Here is a 25,620-nt window from a genome sequence, read left to right as displayed (position 1 = left end):
TGTTTTCCCACATTGGAGATGTTTTTGTTCTTAAATGGTTTGTTATGAATATCGTGCACATACTTGACTATTTTAAACATTACCCAACTTTGTTCAACAGATCTCAAATATTCATGATGCTGCATTTTTAACCTGCTTTTGTTTCAGTTCTTCATTTGCTAAATTGAACAGTGCCCTCTGCTCAAATATAAGAAATGTCAATATTAACACCAGCATTTAGTTTATGGCTTAAAAAAAGAACATTTTAGTTTGCAGTAACTCTTTAATTTGGACTTGGACTGCTGTGAGACTTCACTTAGTTGGGACTTGTCTCACCAAAGGCTTGTTAGTTGACATTAAGATGACTTAATTCTATTTTGTGCACTGAAGCCAAATATATTATACGTCTGACTTCAATTAATTGAAGATAAGAAGTTAAATTAAAGATAATTTTTACTATCAATTAACCTGCACATTATTTTCAGACTAATCTATAACAAGTAAAAAATACTTAGAAACCTCCATCACAGTTTCCTAGAGCTCAGACATCAACTCACGACTGGTTTTATCAGAGCAACAGTCACAAATCTACAGTTTGATATCACATTAAACAAAGATGCAAAACCTGGAGCTGGAACTAGAACATATGTGTCATATTTGCTTAAAATTTGACTTCTGTATATTTTCATTTGATAGTATATATTGTATTTTGCTGTATGAGTGGTGCTGTGTGTAGTACCAGACTGAAAACACATTTACAGCATGCACCATGTATGATTACACCATTGCATGTGTTACATTGCAATACACACCATTTGTACCATAGTAAAACTGAAAGTACTACCCAAGACCATCATAGATAGTACCATAGCACGTAGCCACGACTCTCTCTCTCTCTCTCTCTCTCTCTCTCTCTCTCTCTCTCTCTCTCTCTATCCTTCCTCTCAGACATCACCAGACAGCTGCATCACTTTTCTCTCAAACTATTATTTCTGCATCTGCACATCTGTCATCTCTTGTTTGGCTCTCAGTAGATCCTCTCTCTCTCTCTCTCTCTCTCTCTCTCTCTCTCTCTCTCTACCGTCACCCCATCTGTCTCCCCCCTCGCCTGTCTTTTTAAATCATGGACAGGAGTCTGGAACTTTATTTCTCTCCATGAAGTGGCCAAATCCCATTAAAATGCTCCTACGTATGCACTGTGGCTTTGATTCTGCACCTGATGCATTGGCTGGTTCAGTTGTTGGTGCAGGTTTGCATAGTTATGGTGAGAAAAATGCTTTTATGAAGGGAAAGGGCGCTGGCTGTCTGCCTTGTATGGTTAAAGTTTTGCACGCAGACTGAAGTTTGAAGAGTGAACTGGACTTTTATCAGACGCTGAGCTGCTCACAAAACAAAATGAATGACATATAAGAGTCATTTCAGCCAAATTACCAACAGACGATGGTTTGGTTTCATGTGTCCAAGTTTTTAATAGATAACTGAATCTATGACTTTTAAGTTTTACTGTAGTTATAATAGTTGTCCGAAAGTTCATCATTGTATCATTATTTTTATAAGACTGCTTAATGGTTTCCTTTGTGTCGGATTGTTAAAATTAAGTGGAAAAATCTGAAATAAAATTTCCCCCAAAAATAGTCCCATTTTTCTCTTTTTTAGTAAAACAGGTATACTTTTTCTAGAGTTGGGGTTTCATTTTGCAAATAAACAGCTATGGCCTTTAAGGTGTGATTATTTGTGAATCGCTGTTTGTAAGGTGAAGAATTGAACCCTTAATGTTTACTTCAACATGGAAAAGGAGACCTTAAAATGCTTAGAAATCTATTTAAATTGTAACATCTGCAATTCCATAACAACTGAGCAGCTGATGAACATGTGATTTGAGAGAAACTCTAGAAATGCTACTAAATGGACAGAAAACCAAGTGAAAACATGAAAAGTCCTCAGTTTAAAATCCACGAGGCGACGCCCCCTTGCCTCACTTCAGCCAATCAAGTTCACCTATTGCTACAAGTCCCGCCCCTAATCACACATGAGCTTTATCATCACAAATATCTACGTTTTACCTGCAGACAAACATTTACCACCAGCAGCATTTAGACCTTTCCTTAACCTGGTTCTGCTGTTGTCCATGTTTAAAAGTAATTCTTAATAAATCTTCACATGAGCATCAAGCCTATACATTAAAAAAATAAATAGTGTCATTAATTAATGTTGATAAAAACCACAGAGATAAGAGAGGAGGAAGCTGATGATGAGCTGTATCCTGTCAATAAATACAGACAGTGTTTAATGTTTGATGTCTGCACACGAGAGCACGAGATAGCCTGGTAAGAGTTTTATGGTTGTTATGTTTGTGTCTCTGGTGAATAATGTGCACGTTGTTATTTGGCTCTGCTCACTGAGGTTTAAGTGAAGAACTTAGATAATCCCTGCTTTAGAGAAAATGTTTTTAAATTGAGCTCTAGTCTGTGGTTTCATTGCTGCTTGAGTCTAAATCTACTGCATGTAGCCTTGTAAGACAAGTTCCCCTTCTTTTCTTAAGTCTATATGCAGCAAGAAGGAGTATTTTAAGTCTATATGCAGCAAGAAGGAGTATTTTAAGTCTATATGCAGCAAGAAGGAGTATTTTTAAGGCTAAATTGCATCAGGAAATAGTATTTTTAAGTCCACATAGATCAGGAAGGAGTGTTTTTATGTCTACATGCACCAGGAAGGAGTATTTATAAGGCTTAATACATAAGGAAGGAGTATTATTTTAATTTAAATGCATCAAAAAGGCTTATTTTTAAGTCTAAATTAATCAGGAAGAAGTATTTTCAACTCTAAATGCATCAGAAAGGAGTATTTTTAACTCCCTTCTTTTTTTTAAGTCTATATGCAGCAAAAAGGAGTATTTTTAAGTCTACATGCAATCCGGAGTATTTTTTCAGTACAGTTGAATGCACATAATCTGCGTTTGGCTGAGTTACTGCATGCTGTTTGAGATATTTGTCAAAATATATGTGTACGTGTAGCTTGCTCTTATTTTGTATATTAAGAATTCAAATGATGACAGAATGCGGCCTATGTTGGCGGCGGTTTGTTCTGCTGCTGAGGTCATTACCTAACAGCTTGGATGATACGCTCTTAAATGAGCACCACATGTTTTTAAAGAGGGAAGATGAACACAACGTGAGACTGTGACTGTATTCAGTTTGGACCCCCGGGGCTGGTTCAGGATCAGATCCCACCAGATCCTCCTCTCCGGTGTCACCTGCAGTCCGTCTCCCGTTTCCTACTGACTCCGATAGAAAGATACACCAAGTAGAAAGTACTATTCATTTCTAGTTTCTAGGGAAATACTGCAATATTTTGTGGCACGATGAAAGTCAGTGTTTCTAAGGTAGGAGTCACTTTGTGCTTTTATCTTCATTATAAATGTGTTATAGTGAGCTGCAATAGTAAAAGTGACATTTTATGTAATGATGCAATTTGAATTAAGTGAATTCTCAGCATTGCTTTCAGCGACGTGACGTTCAAATGGTTTTCAGGGTGAACCTCCATCCTGTCTTTGTAAATCTATCTGACAGAATTGATTCAGTTTTCTGCTTCCAGCTGCTTTGAAAAGTCTTCAGAAGGAATTTAAAATGAGGAAATTGATGATTCTGTTGTAAATTCGAGGCTAAATGAATCCATCATTTATAAGTTTGATCTTGAAATATAGTTTGAATGTTTTGTAAATTAGCTGATTAAATGTCTTGGTGACGACTCGATCAATAACTTTCCTTTGAAGAAGGCCAGAAGAAAGATGGTGGTTTAGGTGTGAGGATATTTTCTATGTGCTCAAAGCTGTGGCTCTGCTCTTCATTAATATTCAGTATATATATTCCTTTCAGTCTGTTTTGGGTTTTATTTCAATTAAGGTGTTTTCACGCCTAAAAATATACCTTGCTCTACATGGAGGTCATTTTATCTGTGAAAATAACAAATGTCAAAGTAAAATACATGCTGCTGGTTGTGGGTCGAGCTATTCTGCGTCTCTTGCTGCATTGGCGAGTTTGTGTCAAGTGCCCGTGGTCACGTGGTCAACTTGTGGGTTTGATTCCCGTCGACGTTGGTAAAAAAATCTCCACCAGATTTTCCATAATTTCACACAGCTGACAGACACAAAACATAGTGTCCGTTCTCTCCTCTCTGCACTCTGGTGATGCGTTCAAAGGTTTCCGTGCATCTGGTGTGTGCAGTTGTCCGTGTGTGTGGCTGCAGTGGTTTGGCAGTGAGTGGCGTGCCTTCAGGGTGTTCTCATACACAGTTGGTAATCTCCCATCAGTGGAGTTATATAACCTGCGTACAGTGGGTTATGCTTCCAGCTGCAAGTTCTGAATCACTAACTGGTAATGAACTTTATTCAGCGTCCTGTGAATCACTTTCAATTAGATTTATTTTAATGTCAGTTTTTGTAGAATAGTGAACAATTCATTTTTTCTTCCTTTCATAGTGAGTCATAAATCAGCTGCTTTGGAGAAAGAAGGTCTTAATATGTCTTATTCAACTTTAAGAGGGATTTTATGGGATTTTTGTTATCATGTACTAAAATAAAATGTCTGATTTAATATAACTACCATTATCATAAATATATCTACTTTGATAATACATTAATTATTTCAATAAAATGTCAAGCTAAAATGTTCAGCCTCTCGAATATGGAAATATCATTTTTTCTCTGTTTTTAAATCATATACGACCGAATATCTTTAGGTTTTAGGACATTTAAAGACATCACCTTGGAGCAAACAATAAATAATCAAGAAAATGATCAGCAGATTAATCAATAATTGAAAGTAATTATTAATCAATCTCCTATTTACTATGACTTAAGTCCCACATACAGTCCGTAGAGCAGCGTCTATTAATCCGCAGCAGAAATTAGCCATTTCCTCCAGTTTTAGTAAGGTCTCAAAAAAACTACAGTACAGTAAAAATAAATCCACATTTTATCATGTGCAAGTATAAAAATCAATCTGATTCATATTCACAAGCAAGTATATTGCATTATCATGCGGTTTATTCGTCACGGTCACCGGTTTTTAAAGGCATTAACGCCAGCTTCATCCTTTAAGCTTTATAAGACATGAAAAATATTATCATTATTAATGTCTGTGCTCCTTTTCTTCCTTATGTCTCTGTTCTTTTACTTTTGATTCTACTTGTACTCATTTACATATTCTAAAAGGTGAATAAAATGTTACTGTAAATGGAGTATTTTTACACTGTAGCTATATTAAGATCATTTAGTGCCTTTTAGTCTGTAGAAATCGTACTTCTTGCTCCGGTGAAAGTGAAAGCGGTGTCATAAGAGCAGCGCTGCAGCCAGCATGCAGAGCTGTAGAATGTGGTGGAGAAACTTGTTGATCATTAGCTGAAGATAATCACGCTCTGTGTGTGTGTGTGTGTGTGTGTGTGTGTGTGTGTGTGTGTGTGTGTGTGTGTGTGTGTGTGTTTTTTGCATGTATTCCTCTGCTTATGAAGACGGATCGCTGTTGTCATGGAAAGACCTTTTAATGAATTATGACAGGAAAAAACCACAGGATTCCCACTTCTCCTCCTTCGGTTATTCTTTGTGATTTATATCGTGTGATGCGAGTCAGAATTTCAGTCATTACGGAGCCAGGCCTTCTCTTTTTTTAATTTTGTAACTACTTGTTGTTCTTGGCCCTTCAATCTTCTGAACTCATTCGTGGAAAAACAAGTGCAAGGTACACGAGAGGCATTGTCAGTACAGTCTGTCCAGACGTATCCATCTTTCTGTCTGTACGCTCTTGTTTTATTCGTGGCAGCGTTTTGGACTTTATGATGGATGTTCTGCAGTCGTCAGCATCTGGCTAATTTACTGACTCCTGAGGCTGGAGGATCGTTTTAGACCGGGTTCAGTATCACGCATCGCCAGAGGAGCTGGAACCACGGCCTGCACTTCAACTCAATGTATTTATAGCCCAAAATCAGATCTCCAAATGTGCCTCAAAGGGCTTTACATCAGTACAACATCCTCTATCTTTAGATCCTTGCATCAGAAAAAGAGAAACTCTGATTTTCGGGGGAGAAAAGAAACCTTAGGGAGATCAACAGAGCAGGGATCCCTCTCAGAAGTGCAATAGATGTCATGTGTACAAAATGAAAAACATAATTCAATGCATATGAAATAAATGATTCATATAATGAGAGTAGTAAGCAGACAAGTTATGGAAAAATTACAACTACTAATAATAATAACAGCAGCAGTGGATTTAATAGAATAATAATGATTATAAAAGCATTAATGCTATCGATAATGGTAATGGAAATGTGACTAATAATAATAACGATATCAGACCAATCAGGGCGGAGGAATCTCTAAAGCGACTGTCAATCACTTCTGGTTAAGCTTTTAAGGTTTAGTCACACAATTTTTTTTTTTCCTGTTTAGCTGTAAGCGACCAATACCGCCATGTTCAACCAGGAGACATATATATATATATATATATATATATATATATATATTTTATATATATATATATATTATAGTTGTTTGTTTTTTTGTCACGTTCTGTGTAATGTAGTCACGGCACTTCCGTAGTTGTTTTAACCCAAACGTAGATCTTTTCCTAAACCTAAGTAGTAGTTTTGTTGTTGTAAACCGTAACTTAGTTGATTCCTGTGAAGACAGAAGTTTATTTTAAAAAGAACGTATGCACGTCACGAGTTAACATTTATTGTGTTGCTGGACTTTTGTAGGAAAACGATGTCATACGAACCGTTGTTTGAGGATCCGTTGACTAAAATATCTTTCTGAAAATGTTTGAGGCAAGAAAGAAATCTTGATTCATAAATGATCAGCGCTGACTAGTTTTATAGTTTTATAGGAGTTCATCAGCAGTGATTGACAGCTGCGTTAGCGACTCCTCCACTCTGATTGATTAAAAAAAATCCATGTTTTTTAATCTTTTAAATGCCTTTTGGAGCACAATAACCTTCATGTATTTGCAGATCATCCAGCTCATTACGGCTCTACTGTAAGGATGTAGTGACAATTTAATGAAATATGACAAAAACATATTTTTATTAAAGTCACTGACTGCAGCTCTAAGGAACATTTTGTTTGCAGGACTTTAACTTATATTTCCACACTTTGCTGCTGTCCATCATTTTTAATGTTGTATTTTAGGGGTTGAAATCAAAAGAGAGAATAAAAAGAATACATTTTGGCAAAGCCTAATGGAAGTTTCTGACTCAAATAATTTGCAGGAATCATATTTCATTTTCCATATGTCATATATTTTGATTTAAAACATAACTTGTTCTCACTCTATGACCCCGTGTATTTATATCCCGCTTCCCGCTGTGCTCACTAAACTCTGCTTTTCTTGGTCTCAGTCATTTAAAGTCAATGTTATCCTTCCCAAAAAAAAAGAATTCCACTTCTTAATGTGACTAAATGTTGCTACATGAGAGCGGAACTTCCCAGGAGTTTATTCTGCGATAAGGAGTCAATTTCAATTCAGAGGTTACAGGTTTGTTCTCGTCTCCAAAGGCATTTTGGGAAATAATTAGAACTGAAGGAAAAAAATGATGCTAAAACATAGTGAATTCCATAAATTGAAGATATCACATGACAGTTGGGTGAACACCTGGTACGTCAGAGAAACAGCAGGGCTCCATCTTCAAAGCCCTGGTTGGCATTTTCCACATTTCCTGTCTTTTCCCTGAAGAGGAATCCACCGCCGCCCAAAAATGGTGCCCGCGACCCAACGTGGCTTTCATCCTAAGATGGATGGTCGCGTCCGGCGGTTGGCGGGTTCAGAGCTGTCATCGCAGTGACACCTCCTTTTTTATCTTTTTGACTTTAGTAGAATCAGTAGAATCAATAGAAATGTACAATGTGTTTTTAATGTACAATGTCAGGGTGAATATTTAGAAACTGTCCTCTTGTGGAATAATGACTGTTGTCTCTCTGTATGTATTTGTAAAGACATGAGAATAGAGCGAATAGTAATCTATACAAGATATAAGTGACATGGGACCAATACAAATATGCATGCAGGCACATAAAGACACACAGGGAAAAAGTATATTCTGTGTTTTTCATAAAAAAGACGTTGACATAATTTTGGAACAAATACCTTTCGGGCAGGTCTGAGATAAACACAAAAAAATCAAATAGAAACATTATTTTTTCTCTCTGTGACAGCAGTACGAGGATATGAATACTGAAGAAGTGCTTTAAAGTATTATTTTCCTCCCCAATATTCCCCAAAGAGTTTTTCAAAATAAGATCATCTCTTTGTTCTATTGAATTTGCGGAGTTGCTTTTATAATTCTTTTTTAAAATGTAGGAGGTAGAAAAAACATGAAACCCCCTTTTGTGTAATTTGTAGTTTTGTCGACATGAGTTTTATTCATGCGCTCTATTGTCTTTCTTCTCTCCTCTGGGATCATGTCATGTTAAATCCTGAACATTTACTGATGTAGTTTTGGGTTTTGACTGAAATGTCTCAACAACTGTCGCATGGAAGGGCATGAAATTTGATATAGATATTCAAATAGATGTTTTGATATATATGTCTCAACCTGCCTTGGTCTTGGTCTATACTTGCTCTCAACTTACTTTGTTCCTGGCCTTGACTCGGTCTCAATCCTTCATAGTCTTGGTCTTGACTCGGTCTCCACCCGGTCTCAACCCGGTCTCAACTCCTAAAAGTCTTGGTCTTGACTTGGTCTCAATACCTCAAAGTCTCGGTCTTTGCTCGATCTCAACCCCTCAAAGTCTTGGTCTTGACTTGGTCTCAATACCTCAAAGTCTCGGTCTTGACTCGGTCTTAACCCCTCAAAGTCTTGGTCTTTGCTCGATCTCAACTCCTAAAAGTCTTGGTCTTGACTTGGTCTCAATACCTCAAGTCTTGATCTTGTCTCTGACTCAACCTGCTTTGTTCGTAGTCTTGACTCGGTCTCAACCTTCCTTGGTCTTGGTCTTGACTATGTCTCAACCGCTAAAAGTCTTGGTCTTGACTTGGTCTTAACCCCTCAAAGTCTTGGTCTTGACTTGGTCTCAATACCTCAAGTCTTGATCTTGTCTCTGACTCAACCTGCTTTGTTCGTAGTCTTGACTCAGTCTCAACCTTCCTTGGTCTTGGTCTTGACTTGGTCTCAACCCCTCAAAGTCTTAGTCTTGACTAAATCTCCCTACATTCTAGTCCCGATCATGAAATAGTCTCTGTTTAGGTGGTCTTGACTACAACAAACCACGATAACGGCAACCACACAGTTAATGTAAATGCACTGAGTTACTTTTCACCACTGCAACCCTGACATATAAACATTGCCATTGTTTTTTGTTTTTTTGATGTGCATCAGACGGTTCGTGCTGTTGTTTAGTCTTGGTTTTTAATAGATATCTTCCATGTTACTATAAATTGCTTTGGTTCTGACTTTCAACCAATCTCAGACTAAACCTCACTACTTTGATCATTGAATCATTGCCCCCCAAAGCAGCGAAGCACAGAGTATAAATTAAGCGAGGAGGATGTTTTTGAGGAGGGTGGAAGCTGTCAAACATTGATGGTGGTGATGAGCATGATGATGGGTGTGGATGTGAATGTCCTGTTTAGAGAAGAGAGAGACGGAGAGAGCGAACGACCTGTTATCGATATCCTCGCTGGAATCTTGTTTCCTCTGTCGGCGTTGGCATTTCCGCTTCTCGTTTTTGCCAAAATCCTCTTGGGGAAACAAACGGAGAGAGAGAAAAGGGGAGAAAGAGACACCAGTGGATAATGGGAAGGTTGTAAAATAAAACTTTGTGACATTTAATTGGGAGAGACCCAAAGAAGTGGATGGTAGATAAGGAGAGAAACCAGAGAAAGAAATTACAGATGGCGCTATCCAGTATTTGTCTAATGAGAGTAACACTACACTGTTATGCATTGTTTTTGCATTCTTAGAGCTGTTGGGATTTTTTTTGTAGTTTCCATTAAACAATGTTTTTCTGTTGTGAGGCATAACACCAAACACCTTCCTAGAGGAAACGCGATCACCTACAAAATAACTTTCGGGTACAACTTAACTGCATTCTCAGTTATGTTTTGAAGATTACTGTTGCAGTTTCAAATACTTTGATAATGTTATAAATTGGAAAAAAAGCTGCTTGATTATGTTAAGGCAACAAAACTACTTGGTAAGGTCTAAGAAAACATCATGGTTTGGTTGAAAATCAGCATGTTTTGTTATTTAAGTTACGGACGTAAATTACGGTTTGTTTCACACAAACAGTTGTCTCCTGGGTGAAAGTCCTGTGTTTGTTTGACACAACCATCCACCCTGAACTCCTGTTTACGTGGTAGTAATCCAGGAGAAAACATTATCATTTGTTATGTTTCAGTTGGATTTTCTTACCAAAATCTCTTTAATAACTCTCCTTTTTATGTCCAGCTACAATTACCTAGGGGAGAAAAGAGAGCAGTTGATGAAAAATGTTACATAAACTCAACTGAGTCACCTTCAGTTATTAGCATTAGAATGAGATGCTAAATCCAGTCTTGTTGCGAAACACTTTTTCCGTTGTTAAAAAGTACCTCAACCTTCCAAAAGAAAATCACTAATTTTTATTGACCGTTGATATTCTCCTAAAAAGGACTCTTGAATAAAACCTATACTGTAGTACTGTACTTACATGTATATGGGAACTGCAACAGCCAATCTAATTATAACGTCTTAAATACAAGGTTGATTAAATGCCTTGACTTATACTTTTTGACTCCAATACAACATATTTAAATAGAGAATAGACACATATACTCAAATATAAGGTTAATACATCCATTTTAAATAAAATGAACCCCTTAAAAACATCCACTTCCTGTATTCTTATGATTTATAAATCATGTCTTATTGGGTCCAATAGTATCAGACATTAATGATCTGTTTGTCCCTTCCCTATTTCTTGGTATATGCAGTCATATGACATTGACTCACACTAACCAACAGTCTTGTAGAAGCCAGTAACTCCTTATCTCGAAGCCTCTTTATGCTCCTGACTATCTGCCGATAAAGACGGACTCTTTGACCTATCATCAAGTCTTGTTCGATTGCAGGAAAGAAAAAAACCAACTCATGGTGAATGAGTAATCATTCATCTCACAGTAAGTGTTAGATGTATTATTGGGAAATCAGATATTGATTGTGCACTTTGAGCCCATAATCTTTTTATTAGCTGAATAAATGATCGCTCGTTGTGACACAAAATGAAGCCAATCCAGATAACAAAGAGAGACAACGGAGTACCCGCTCTCCATTTGCACAGCTAGAGTGTTTTTGTACACGGTCGATCGTGCATTGACGCATTTGGCTGGATGCTCGGTCACGTAGCAGCGTGAGAAAAGTGATCCGGGTAACTTTATAGCCACGTTTGCTGCTGCCCCAGGTGTGTCTTTGCTGCTATAAATACAACTGTGAGCGTGTGTGTGCAACTATAATGGTCTTCTTTACACGCCAAGCCCGAAGCGGAGAACTCAGATGTCAGTTTTTATATGCGTGTGGTCGCATCTACTCCTGTTTTAAGCAGCTTGTAAGTCCGATATTTTACAGCAGTTATAAGCAGAAGTTGTCAGTAAAGGAATGGTTTGACTACTTTGTGTGCTTTAGTTCATAATTTCCATTTTCCTCACTTTAAAACAGCAATTTCAAAGCATCATCACAGTTCCTACTCCTCTTTAATACACAATCACAGGTAAAAGGATGAATCCTAAGAGCAAATGAATCTTACTTGTAGGCAGATTTTACAAGTCAGAGCAAAACTCTTATCATACCAACAGTGAAAGCAAACCTCACACTCATGTTTCTTATCTATTAATCCATTTTCACAACATGTCGGGGCGGGACTCACTGTGCTTTATAAAGTTACGGTAGAGGAGAAACAGGAAATATGATCTCTGGCTGTCATTTATTGCTCGGGTTCATTTAAACATGCTGGAACCAGTGGTGGAATGTAGCTTTTTTAAATTATAATTATTGGTATTACTTTTTGTTTGTTAACTCTGGTTTTAAAGGCACTATATCAAGAAGTTATTATTATAAGTACTGTAGTTAAGTACAAATTCAAGGTACTTGACTGACTGACTGATTCTACTCAACATACACCTCAGAGGTAAATATTGTACCTTTAATTTACTAAGTCTTAGAGGTAACAATTGTATATTTTACTCTGTCTTAGAGGTAAATATTGTACTTTTTACTCTACTACATCTCAGAGGTAAATATTGTACTTTTTCTCATAGGTAAATATTGTACTTTTTACTCCTCTACAACACAGAGGTACATGTTGTACTTTATTCTCCTCTACATCTGTTTTTTTTTCATCCCCTTCCTGTCCATGTTAAACCTTGTATCTCCAGATGTGTTGATGTTGAATGTTTGTAATAAACTGAAGGACGAAGTGTTAGAATTAGAAAATTAAACAAAGAGCAATAACTAACAGTAGTGTTTAAATGAGTGTATCATGTAGTTTTGTAGTACATAGTTTAGACTGTAGGTGGCGTTGTAGTCAACGAAGTGCCGTCCTGACATGGATATCCTGGTTCAGGAGGTGTGTGTTTGTGTGTGTGTGTGTGTGTGTGTGTGTGTGTGTGTGATGGCTGTTCTTCATCCATCCTGTTTTTAAGCAGACGGTCCGAGTCAGCAGACAGAGTTTTTAGGACATGAGACACACAGCCGTCTAATGTCACTCGTGACCTTTGGCCTGGAAATGTCACAGGAAGTGAGGAGGATCAAAGATGATGGGGAGAAGCCGGAAGGCACACACATAAAACAACTAGCGTGTGATATCCATGAGATCAATGGAAAATGACAGGCCATGGGGGTCAAAGGTCAAGACTATTTCTACTGTAATAAGCACATTTCTACATTAGGCAACAGCAAGAAGAGCATGCTGTTCATTTTAGTTGAGGGGGAAGTTCACATTAGTCAATTTGTGTCTCTTCATTGTCAGTTGTGTCTTCGTAATTTTGTATCTATATTTTTATTGTGTCTTTTTGGAGTCACTTTGTATCTCTTTATAGTGTTTTATATCTTAGTCTGTTAATGCTTAGTACTCGTTTTGTGTCTATTTGTATCTCTTTCTGCTCTTATTTAGTCTTTTTCTTACCTTATGTGTCTCTTTGCTGTTGTTTTGCAGCTCTTCTTAGTTGTTTTTTGTGTCTCTTTCTAGTCACTTTGTATCACTTTTTTTGTATCTTTTGGTCTTTTTTTTTATCTTGTTTTTTAGTCTATTGTTTTTGTGTCTCTTTGTACTTGTTTTGTGTCACTCTATTGTCTTTTTGTGTTTCTTTGTAGTTGTATTGTGTCTCTTTGTAGTCACTTTTTATCTCTATGGTCTTTTTGTGTCTCTTTGTACTTGTTTTGTGTCTCATTGTAGTTGTTGTGTCACTCTTTGTAGTCTTTTCACGTCTTTTGTAGTTGTTTTTTGCAACCTGGACTAAAGTACAGTACAATTTAATTCAGAAAATGATTCTAGTTCATTGGATCTGATCATAGAAATCCGATTACAGTACAGCCATAACAAGAGAACCAGAAAAGATGTTGCTATGATACTATGTTGTGCTATAAATTTGAACAGAATGCAAGTGGATACAACAACAGGAATCGTTCCTCCCTTTCTTTCACCGTCTAATAATGTTTCTACATGCTTTTGTTTAGTCTTCTTCATCCTCTGTCTGTTACTGAGTAATGTTTATCTGTAATTCTTCTCCTCTGAAGCAACTTTGTTTATCTCTCCTTGTTACCTTCGGCCCTTATTAGATAATCAGGGTCAAGAAATCTGAACTCTGGCTGGGTTGAAAGGTCACAGTGTCCTCCATTCTAGCTGCTGTTGTTTTGCGCCCCACAGCTAGAGTGCTGACAGACATTTTCCAGGCTTGTTTCAACACACACACACACACACACACACACACACACACACACACACACACACACACACACACACACACACACACACACACACACACACACACACACACACACACACACACACACACACACACACTGTTGAAAGGAATCGGAATGGCAGGCTTGGATTTTCCCAATCAACTTATTGATTTACATGGCAACAAAAAGTCACCCTTCTTGCTGACTACATCCACTGCCGTTCGTTATATTAATCCTACAAATATGCAAGTAAATAATGTGTTTCAAAGGATAAAAAAATAATACTGTGGAACAGTCTTACATTATATGAGTTTTTTAAAAACAAGACTTTTAGAGGAGACAAAATGGTTTCTGTGGTGCAAAATGGGGTTATTGATGAAATGTTCCTTAGTTCATTTTTTCAATTATATTAACAATATTAACAATTATACTGGTGACAGTCTGTAATGTGGAAGTTTACTACAGAGTATTATCAGCTGATTCTGCAGTTATACAGAACTTTTCCCCTCTTTTCAGCTCATTGTTTTGATTTACAACTTTCTTGGGAGATGGTGTAGACCAAAAACGGAGCTAAAAAGGAGAACGATTACTTGATTAACATTAATCAGAAGGACAAAAACACAACTCTGATTGGATGATAATATTGCTGCGTGTCTGCTTGATGTCCTCATTCCGTTTTTGCACCTTTTATTTGCACTCTTTATATTAGCTTTTCCTACTTTGTACCGCAACTGCTGCACTACAAATTCCGTCGCAGATGAGTTCCATCTTTTTTAGTGATGACATTTTGGCTGCATTTCAAATTGCATACTTTTAAACTTAAGTACGTACTGCAGCCGCCCTAGCAGAGTACTTGCATGTAGTATACACACAATTCGGATGTACTACTTTGTCATAACATCGCTCCTTGAACTCTTGTTGATATCCTGGTTTGCTAGTTGCAAAATGCGACTGGATGCAGACGGACCTCTTGGTATTTTTGGCAAACTGCATTTGACAAAATATGTATTGGGACATAATTAATCTTTTTTTCCCTTGCATACTAAATCTTATAGTGGTATATTGGAATGCAGCATTTATATATTTATATATATATATATATATATATAGCGGGTAAAATAAGTATTGAACACGTCACCATTTTTCTCAGTAAATATATTTCTAAAGGTGCTATTGACATGACATTTTCACCAGATGTCGGTAGCAACCCAAGTAATCCATACATACAAAGAAAACCAAACAAATAACTTCAGAAATTAAGTTATGTGTAATAAAATGGCATGACACAGGGAAAAAGTATTGAACACATGAAGAAAGGGAGGTGAAAAAAGGCATGGAAAGCCAAGACACCAGCTGAAATCTATCAGTCATTAGAAAGCAGTCCTGCCCCTTGTCAGTGCAAATGAATATCAGCTGGTTCAGTCCCAACTGATGGCCTTTAAAAGGGTGTCTCCTTACCAAGGTGTCAGACAAGAAACATCTCATGATGGATTATTCTGATAATTTGGGTTCATGAGTCATTTGTTTTGTCTTCCAACACCATGTTGGAAAAAAAGTAGCTCAGAGATAAGAAATCCAGTTTGTTTTGGTTTGACGGTGGAGTTGTGAGTCAGAAGCAACTTTAAATGGAATATTTTCATGGTAGATACGCTCACTATTAAAAAGATGAGGAGAAAATACTCCTGCCTCCTCCTCCTCCTCCTCCTCCTCTCTCTTCCAATTAAACATCTTCTTTTCCCTCCTCGTCTCGTCTGAACGCTCTCCTGTCTATCCTTTTTATAGAGCTTTTATCCCGTTGTTTTAATCCTCCCTCTTCGGCTGTGGCACATGAGGTAGAGCGCTTGTCCCGTAACCACAAGGTTGGTGGTTCAAACCCCTCTACCGGCAACATGCCGAGGTGTCCTTGAGCAAGACACCTAACCCCAAGTTGCTCCCCGGGCGCTTCATTGCAGCCCACTGCTCCTCCGGGATGGGTTAAATGCAGAGAAATAATTTCCCCATTGTGGGACTAATAAAGGCTTAATTATTATTCCCTCCTCTCCTTCATTCTCTATTCCCTCTTTTTCTTCCTTGGCTTCCTATTTCCTCTTGTTCTACCTCCTTATCCCTTTCTCTTCTTCCTCATGTCTCACTTTTAATCCACTTTTCTGCCTCCTTCCCTCCCTCCTTCCACTCATTACCTGCATTTCTTTCCCTTTTAAGCTTCCTTCCTTCTCGCCTTACCCCCATTCTCTCACTCTCACTCCTTTTCTCCATTCTTGTTCTCTTCCTCCTACTTTACCTCTTCATCTCCTTCTTTCCTAACCCCTATCTTTCTATCCAACATCATCCCTTTTCTTTCTTCTTCTTACCTTCCTTAATCCCTATTTCTCCTCTCATATCTCCCTTGTTTCCTTCATCCTTCCTTCCTTATCTGCTTCCCTACCTCCCTTTCCTTTCCCTCTTTTATTGCTTTCTGTCCCCTTCTTTTATGTTTTTTATGCTAGCCTTATCATCTTACTTCCTATCTCCTTCTCTCCCAATTAAAGTCATATCGCTCTCCTCCTTTCCTTTCCTACCTCCTAATTCTTCCTTTCTTGCTATATTCCCTTATGAACTATTTAACATACCTCTCTATTTTATTTTCTAACTTTTTTCTTCCTGTCTTCCCCTCCTACCCCTTTAGCTCATTGTCTCACCTTCTTTCCTTCCCTACCTCCTCTATTTTCCCTTCCTACCTCTTTAAATCCTGTATTATTTCCCTACTTATGTCTTTCCCCATCTCCTCCTTCCTATCCCATAACTCCTTCCTTTTCTAACTTCCTATATTCCTTCTAATATCCTTTTCTTGCTCTCTCTTCCCTTCCCCTCCTACTCACCTCCCTCTCTTCCTACCTGATTTACTGCTTTACTTCTCCCAACCTCTTTTTACTTCCTCTCTCTCAACCTCCCATGTTCCTTACCTCCTTGTTTCCTCATGGCCTTCTGTATTTCTTCCTATCTCCTCTTCCTTTCTTGCCTCCTTATTCTCACCCCTCTCTCCCCTTTCTTCCTCTTCATTGTCCATCCTTACCTCCTAAATGTATCCTCCCCTGCTCCCTACCCCCTCTTGCTCTCTCTTCCTCCCTCCTTTCTCCTCCCCTCTCTGTTGTGTTTATGTCCTCAGCTCCTGGAAGTCAAGACAGTATGCAAACACTCCTCCTCCTACTTCTCTCTTAATCAAACTCACTTCTCAGCCCTCCCCTCCTCTCTCCCTCCCCCTTCTCTCTAACTCACTCCCTCACTTGCTCCTTTGACTCAGAGTGGCTGGTCGACTCATCCAGCTCAGTGCTCAGAGATGCGTTTGAGTGTCTGAACAAAGTCTGGATAAACGGGGCTCAGAAATCTGCAGGGGTCGATTGCAAAGGATTTTAATTAAGACAAAGTGAGTCCACTAAAGGTACAGTTTGTGTGTGTGAATGTGTGTTGTTTGTGTGTGTGTGTGGGTGTGTAGAGACTGTATAGCGACTGTATATCAGTGAATACTTTAGTGACATAAATGATATATGGCCTTAAATCCCAGAGAATTTAAAGCCTTTTTGGGGATAATTTTCAGTCAAAAATCTATGACATACATTATAAAACATAGTTTAGAAGTTAAAAACTTTTGTTTAACTTGAGAATCTGTCCTATGTGGTGGTATTGCTGCAGCAGATGCCTTTTTAAAGCCGTTGTTGGCTAAAAATAAGGAAGGTGCACAACTTTGTAAACAAATTAAGTCCCTACAATGAGGTCAAGCTTTTGATGTATCTTGGATCTCATATCTAAAAGTATTCCAGAATATCTGTAGCAAGTCGACATTTAGGAAAAAACCCAATATTAGTTTAATACATCTTCATATTTAGTCACATTTTCTCGCTTTACTTCTTAAAATATTTTGATTATGCGCCGTACATTGAAATGCAACACACACACACACACACACACACACACACACACACACACACACACACACACACACACACACACACACACACACACACACACACACACATTGCACTCTCACGTATATAAAGAGGGTTTCTGGCATCATCCCACTAATCCACTACTATTAGTCTTCGTCTATTGACCTGACGTCGAATTCCAGACGGCAGAGAGAGTGTGATCCCTGAAAACTGTGTGTGTGGTGTGTGTGTGTTTTGTATATGTGTGTGTGTGTGTGTGTGTGTGTGTGTGTGTGACATGCCAGTTTAGTCATGGACTGACACAGTAGGGCTGCTGTGTCAATGCAAGACCTGTTTCTTTAAGTCTTTAGTGCTGCCAAGGGGCATATTAGTGCTGCCCATCTGTTTACGTACGTACATGTGTGTGTCTGTGTGTGTGTCTGTGTGTGTGTCTGTGTGTGTTGTTTATGTGCGCCTTCTTGCCAGTGCTGGCACAAATGAGTAAGCACCTTTGCATACTAATACATGCACAGTGATGTGGTGTTTTTAAGAGCCTCCTAATGAGACAGGACGCCGTTCCTGATTAATCTGCTGAAAACAGGACGTGTAGCTGAATAAGTGAAGATAATGTTCCTTTATTAGAGAGAATCATGGAGACACGGTACAAATTAGCATAATTGATGTGAAATAATGAAGAAAAAAAAAATGGTTTGTACGCGGCTGAGATAAAGAAACTTTTAAATGGATACTTCTTAAACTTGGAAAGTTTTTCTTGAGACATGTTTTTGTTTATGCAGTTTGTGTTATACATTATTAATTTGTACTCTACACCACTTTGCTTATTTCCCCCCAAATTAACCAAAACCTGAAGTAACTTACCTAAGTACTGATGCAAGAAAAGAAGAATAAAAAGAAGAAGCAGGTCAAAGTTTCTGCTCTGGTGATTTATTTTTAGTCTAATGCAGAGCTGGCAGAAACAGCTGACCGTCACCTTATTGTACGTCACAAATGAAGCAGCACAGAGCTCCAGGGCAGCGAGAGGAGTGGAAGGGAACTAAAACAGCGTAATGTTCCCATAGTCAGCTGAACAAAAAACCACTCACACAGAGAACCTTTCTGTGTAGGTTGAAGAAAAACAACATATAGAAAACACTTTTATTTAAAGTCTGAATTAATTGTAAGATAAAAATATAAAGTTCCTTTGAGTTGAACGTGAACATGTCATAAGTATTGTATTTAGAAAGACATTTTTTGCACGTACGTCTTGTGCCGGGATAAAACCACAATATAATGAAATATAGCTTAACAGTAGCACATGTAGAGAAGTCAAAGTATGTTTATATAGTCCACTTAAATATACAAAATATTTTATAATTTTAATTTACGATTGTGGTTCAAGATTTTTCCTATCCGAAGATATTTTTACATTATTACTTTCCTCGATACACCCTAACTACCGTTACAACGTATCCTCATACGAAAGGGAGTGAAGCCATGCGGAAGTGCCTTAAACTTGCATTCTCTTTACTGACCACCAGGGGGCGACTCCTCTGGTTGTATAGAAGTCTATGAGAAAATGACTCTACTTCTCTCTTGATTTATTCCCTCAGTAAACATTGTAAACATGAGTTTATGGTCTCAATCTCTAGTTTCAAGTCTTCTTCAATACAGCATGATGTTCATTTAGTAAATGATGCTCCATTTAGAGTCAAACAGACCATAAATTGACAGGTTGCTACCAGAGATGATACGGCGTCACTACGTCACTCGTCCACTTATGGTAACTTTCGTTCATCAGTTGCTAAAAAGCCAAGATGGCAACGTCAAAATCACCAAACTCGAGGCTTCATAACGGCAAGCAATAAACCAATGGGTGATGTCACAATGACTATGTCCACTTCTTGTATACAGTCTATGGACGTAAGGCTCCAATGTGTTTGGCGTCATGAAGGACAGGAATCTATGAACAGTCAGGGTCCACTGTTTAGTCTATTATCACATTACATTACATTACATTACATTACATTACAGTCATTCAGCAGACGCTTTTATCCAAAGCGACTTACAGGAAGTGTATTCAACATAGGTATTCAAGAGAACTACTAGTCACCAGAAGTCATAAGTGCATCTCCTTTCTTAAACAAGCATCTAAAAGCATAAACCAGAGCAAAAGTATAGTGCAGAAGCAAATTAATAAGAATACAATAAGTGCAACAGACTAATACGAATACAATAAGTGCAGCGAACTGATACGAATACAATAAGTGCAACAACTAATACGAATGCAATAAGTGCTACGAGGAAGGCTCAGGGTAGTACTTCATGAAGAGGTGAGTTTTCAGCCTGCGCCTAAAGATGGGCAGCGACTCTGCTGTCCTGACGTCAGTGGGGAGTTCATTCCACCACTGAGGGGCCAGGACAGAAAGAAGCTGTGACCGGGTGGATCGGCCGCAGGGACCTCTGAGCGACGGGGCAACCAATCGCCCCGAGGCAGCAGAGCGAAGTGGTCGGGCGGGGGTGTAGGGCTTGACCAAGGCCTGGAGATAGGAAGGAGCTGTTCCTTTCACTGCCCTGTAGGCTAGCACCAGAGTCTGTAACTGGATGCTCTTACAGGGAGCCAGTGTAGAGAACGGAGAAGGGAAGTTGTGCTGCAGCTTTCTGGACGAGCTCCAGAGGTCTGATGGCCGACGCCGGGGCTCCAGCAAGTAGTGAGTTGCAGTAGTCCAGGCGGGAGATGACCAGAGCCTGGATGAGCACTTGCGCCGTCTCGCCAGTGAGGAAGGGGCGATATTAGTTTAATATGTTGGATACATTGTGGACTAAAAATAAATCACATATTTTCCCCCAGTGGCACATTGCTAAAGACCCACTGTGAGGTTCTAGTTAGGAAGGAATGTTTTAATTTGAAAAGTGCATTTATTTTGATAATGTTTTGCTAAAGTTTTCCAGTAATTCAGGATAAAGAAAACACCTCACGGCCTCCTGCTAATGAGTGAGAATCAGCGAGGGCATTAATCTCTGTCTCGTTTGCTCTGTTTTTGCCAAGAGGTGGGTGAATGATGAAGGTTAATGGACACACGAACAGGAGCACCCATGGGAGAGACGATTGTTGAAGTATAAAAGGAAATAAGAGCGAGGAGGGCGAGATATTTAAAAACAATGAAAAATTGAATGAGGTCTGGTGTGGGTGGAGAGAAGAGTGAAAGGTAAAAAAAAAAAGGAAGCATCTGTTAGCTATCAGAGCACATTTCCTTTATCGCTTCATCAGGCGAGGGGTACAAACACACACACACACACACACACACACACACACACACACACACACACCTTGTGTAAACACATTTTTTTTGCCTTTTAGCTAACAATTTATTCTATAATTTGCTTCATTAAAAACAGAAGAAAAGTTTTAGCAGGTGCTGCTTCGAACAGTAAGTCCCTGATTGGAAAACTACAGATGTCTTTGTCCTGTTTTGATGCACCAGTGTTGACCTCATTCTTTTGTTTTCCTACAATTTGACAAATTGGAGTCGTATATTTAAACGGCGTGATGTTCCTCCGTCCAGATCTCATCTCACGTGTTCCGAGAAAGAATGTCTCGTACCGGTGTAACATCTGGAAATTGTGAAAAAGCGATTGGTTTGTTGTTTCATCAGCTCAAAAGGTTAGCCATGCACTAAATAGAGTCAAAGAGCGTGGCATTGACTTTGTGTTGTTCACAATGATGATGGCAGATTTACCACCAACGTTTTCTAGTGATTGTAGAAACAATAAGTGTGATTTCAGGTGGTAATAGAGCCCGCTCTTCTTTTGTTGTGGTTCATTGTCCCCTCCTTGATGTTCCTGTATGGTTCTGTCATGTGGTTTGAATTGTTTCCATTCCTGGATCTTTTGACTGAAGCAACAATTGGAAAGAACCCCCCATAAAAAAGGGAGTGTGTTCTGTACTCCAATTGTTGAAACTACTTTGTAGATCAATGGCTATCATTGCAAGATGGCCACCAACTTTGTATGACCTCTCCAATGTGGTCTTTTGTCTTTCACCTTTTCGTTTGTTTTTTCTTTAATATTAATTAACACCTTATGTTTATTCTGCACCAAACCACATGCACAGCTCGATGTGGTTGTGGTCTTTGTTGTATTTCACAGTTTTGATTTTACGTTGCTGAAATATTTTTACCACAAAAATGAACAAAACAACATTCTTTGACACCACAGTTTATCCACACGAGTGAAGAGAATCCAGCGTGTCAGAGTGACTCGGCATTTATTGCTTCTCAGCGCAATGTTTGTTACCTTGAGTTCTTGAAGAAAACCCAAATAAACGGAGAAAAGTCTTGATGAACTGAAGTAAATGGGGCGACAGAGTTTAACAGCAACAAAACGAGATCAAATCAGCAAAAATCAGGTGTTCATGATCTCGTGTTCCTCGTTGTGATTGGTCGATTGGTTGGGCTGTTGGGAAAGTTTTATGCTAAAGTTTAGCTTAGCAATAGCACGTCCATCGCTATTCTATATTTTGCAACCCGCAAAGATATTAAAGAGAAATATAGTGCAATATCACAGACTGAATGCATTAAGTCAAACGTGTGCTGTGACAAATGTTTTATTCAGTTTGACATAGAAATGCACATCTGTCACAGAGAGCGTGTAACCATAGGAGATAATCTATAGGTTTACGTCCTCTAAACCGACCGTGAGTCACGGCTCTTATCCTAAATGTCACTTCTTCCCCTTGACATTTCAGCCAGCGAACCAACGTTCCCATAGCATTGTTTTACCCTGAGCCACGTTTGCTTTTGGACTTTATACGTCATCCACCACAGTCGACCCGTCTGGTTACGTTTAGCGTTAAGGTCCAGACGCAATTTTCTCCAATCACGCTGAGCTGTGGTGGGTTGAGGGCCGGCTCAATTATAGACGTTAGACACATGTGGGAGTGTACGTATAGACGCACATACAGAGAGAGGCTACGAAAGGTTATCAGGTTTAAGTCGAGCTGCTTTTGAAGGTTAAGATGAGGCTTTAGGCGGAATGTTTACAAAAGAGTGGTTATTCAAAGACGTGTGAGTATGTATGTCTGTATGTATCGTCATCTAAAGGGAATTTAGAGGCTTTGACGAGGTTATTTCAATCTATCCTTTAAAGAGACACCATATCGTCAAGTGGGAAATAACCAGAGTCCAGAGATTGAATTCCAATAACCTTAGAGATCTCCTGACTTTTCATGTTGGGGCCCCATCAGGTCAAAATGTCCCCTTCATCCAATACTTGGTTTAATTACCAAAATACTGGTGCATAATGTTCATGTCAACGAGATGAAAGCTTTCAGAGAGATGTGAAGAGAGACAGAAGAAAAGAAGGAAGGAGAAAGGGAAGGAATGGAATAGAAATGGGAAAGGGAAGAAAGAAAGGGAGGAAAAGAGATGGGAAGAGGGAGGAATGAAGTAAAAAGAGGAGGAAGGAAGGAAATCTGAAGGAATGGAAAAGTGGAAGGAAGGAAGGTCTGAAAAGAAAAGAGAAGGGACTAAGGAAGGAAAGAAAGGAGGGAGGGAGGAGGAGGGAAGTAATGGAGGAAGGAGGGAAGGTATAAAATGAAAGAGAAGAAAACGAAAGGAATTGAAAAGGGAAGGAAGTAAGGAAGGAAAGGAAGGAGGGATGATGGAAGAAAGAAAAAGAGAAGGAAACAGAAACGAATGCAAAAGGGAAGCAAGGAAGGAAAAGATGAAGGACAGAGGTGAAAAAAAGAAAAGAGAACAAAGGAGGGAAAGTGAAAAGATAAAGAAGGAGTGAAAAGAAGAGAAAAGAGAAGGAAAGGGAGGAAGTAAGAGGAAAAAGAAGAAAAACTGAAGGAAGGGAGTAAGAAAGGAAAGGAAGGAGAGAAGAGAGAGGGAAGGAAACCGAAAGGTATGGAAAAGGGAAGGAAGGAAGGAAAAGAGGGAAAGAAAAGAGAACAAAAGGAAGTGAAAAGAAAATGTTGAAAACCTAATGAAGGAAGGAAAAGAAAAGAGAAGGAAGGAAGGAATAGAGTGCCCCTCTCTCTCTGTGTTTCCCTGCGTTCCATTGATTTCCTCTCTGATTGATTTCCTATGTGTGAAGACTAAACGCTTTCATGGTTTCTCGACGGGTTTAAACACACTCACACACACTTAAAGTGAAAAGACATTTGTGTGAGACGCTGACCTCAGATCTGAAGTGTGTTTGTCTGGTTCTGGTTAACTAACTCTGGATCACATCCACTCTGTTCCTCCTGTTCCTCCTGTTCCTCCTGTTCCTCCTGTTCCTCCTCCCGTCTCCTAAAGCCTCTCGCTGGGTCTCCTTACGTCCTCTTCACTTCTTCCTGTTGGTCGTTATTCACTCAGTCTGTCCTCTTATCTCTGTGTTTACAGAGCTCTCAATCAACCAGGAGGAAGTTTTCAGAAGTACTAATACCACTCAAATAGTCTATAATATATTCTATCATTAAAATGTCACTTGTGCATTAATGTAATCAGAAGCAGGATTTTACTGTTGTAGCTGGTTGAGCTGGAGCTCATTTTAAACTTTTCATTAATGATTCATTTCATTATTTATTAGCCTGCTGATTATTTTCTCCATTAATCGGTTTATAGTTTGTCATTATAAAGAGTCTGCCGTCCACCAGAGCCCAAAGACACCAAGTCCAAACCTCAACATTGTAACTAATATATTAACATTATTAATATTATTAAAAGGAAAAGATGAAAATCTCAACATTTGGGACGCTGGAACCATGAAAAGTTTTCACTTGAAAAATTACTTAAATGATTATCAAAATAGATGTTCTGTCATTCTTCTAATAAACTTTATAGAATAGAATTCATGATTTATCTAATAATTTATATATTATAATAAAAATAACAACTACAACAATGTAGTAGTAGTAGTAGTAGTAGTAGTAGTAGTAGTAGTAGTAGTAGTAGTATTATAGTTATTAGTATTAAAAGTGTAAGTTGTATTAGAAGAATTGGTCGTAGTATTTGTAGCATTAGAGGTAGTAGTAGTAGCACTATTTTAAGCATTAGTAGTAATAGTATTAGTATCAATAGTATTAGTAATAGTAGTATGAATATTAGTAGCAGTAGTATTATTATAAGTATTATTATTATATATTATTTGTATTAATTTATTTTATAATTGACTAACTGGGTAGTTTAATTCTTAAGAAAGCATCATATTTTATAAGCTCTTAGTATATTTTGTCTGCAAAAGACTTATTTGTAAAGTGACTAACGCTGTCAGATTAAGTTGAATTAAAAAGTGGTGTTAAAGTACCTCAGTTTGGTACTTAAGTGGAGCACTAATGGAGGACGGTTTGGGTTTATTAAAAGTATCAGACGTATTGTTTGTGTCCGCTGTAGCAGAAAGAAAAAGATCCTAAAATATAAAGATTGAGTTTTAAACAGAATGATCTCCACGGGGTGAACCTTAATGGTGTTTAAATCCAGCTCACATTTAGTCTCCACAACATTATGATCTGGATCTGAGCCAACCTCAGAGTCCCTACTGTTCAGATAAATGTCTCCACTCAGAATAGAAGTCTGTGAAGAGAGACTCGGCTTCAGACCGCAGACAAAGAAATGTTCATCTGGGGACCGTTTGAAAATGTTTTACTGGACTAACAATAGCTTATTTTCTATTTATGTGTCAGTGTGTTAAGTTTTATTCGACCCCAGAGTCCTGCTGTAAACAATGGAGCATGGGAGTTTGTCAGCTGCACCTGTTAGCTTCATTCTGGAGCTTTTGAACGTTTCCCCACTGGCTTCTTCCGCCAAAGAAATGCACTGAAATGTGACAT

General features: G+C 38.4%; 1 protein-coding gene across 3 annotated transcripts in view; it reads left to right on the top strand.

Annotated features, from left to right (window-relative positions):
* The window catches only part of arhgap36 (Rho GTPase activating protein 36), a 55,048-nt gene that overhangs the window by 2,734 nt on the left and 26,694 nt on the right, over window positions 1–25,620 (top strand). The window contains exon 1 of one of the 3 annotated variants that reach the window (XM_054601668.1): window positions 17,234–17,308. The exons of 1 other annotated variant lie outside the window; for it this stretch is intronic. The gene's annotated coding sequence lies outside the window, so the exon portion shown is untranslated. Of the gene's footprint in view, window positions 1–17,233; window positions 17,324–25,620 lie in introns of those variants that run through there. One more of the 3 variants, XM_054601667.1, reaches the window with a different exon arrangement.

This window comes from Anoplopoma fimbria, chromosome 7 (genome assembly GCF_027596085.1).
Source record: "Anoplopoma fimbria isolate UVic2021 breed Golden Eagle Sablefish chromosome 7, Afim_UVic_2022, whole genome shotgun sequence".
Lineage (NCBI taxonomy): Eukaryota > Metazoa > Chordata > Actinopteri > Perciformes > Anoplopomatidae > Anoplopoma > Anoplopoma fimbria.
This window is presented reverse-complemented; position numbering and strand designations above follow the sequence as displayed.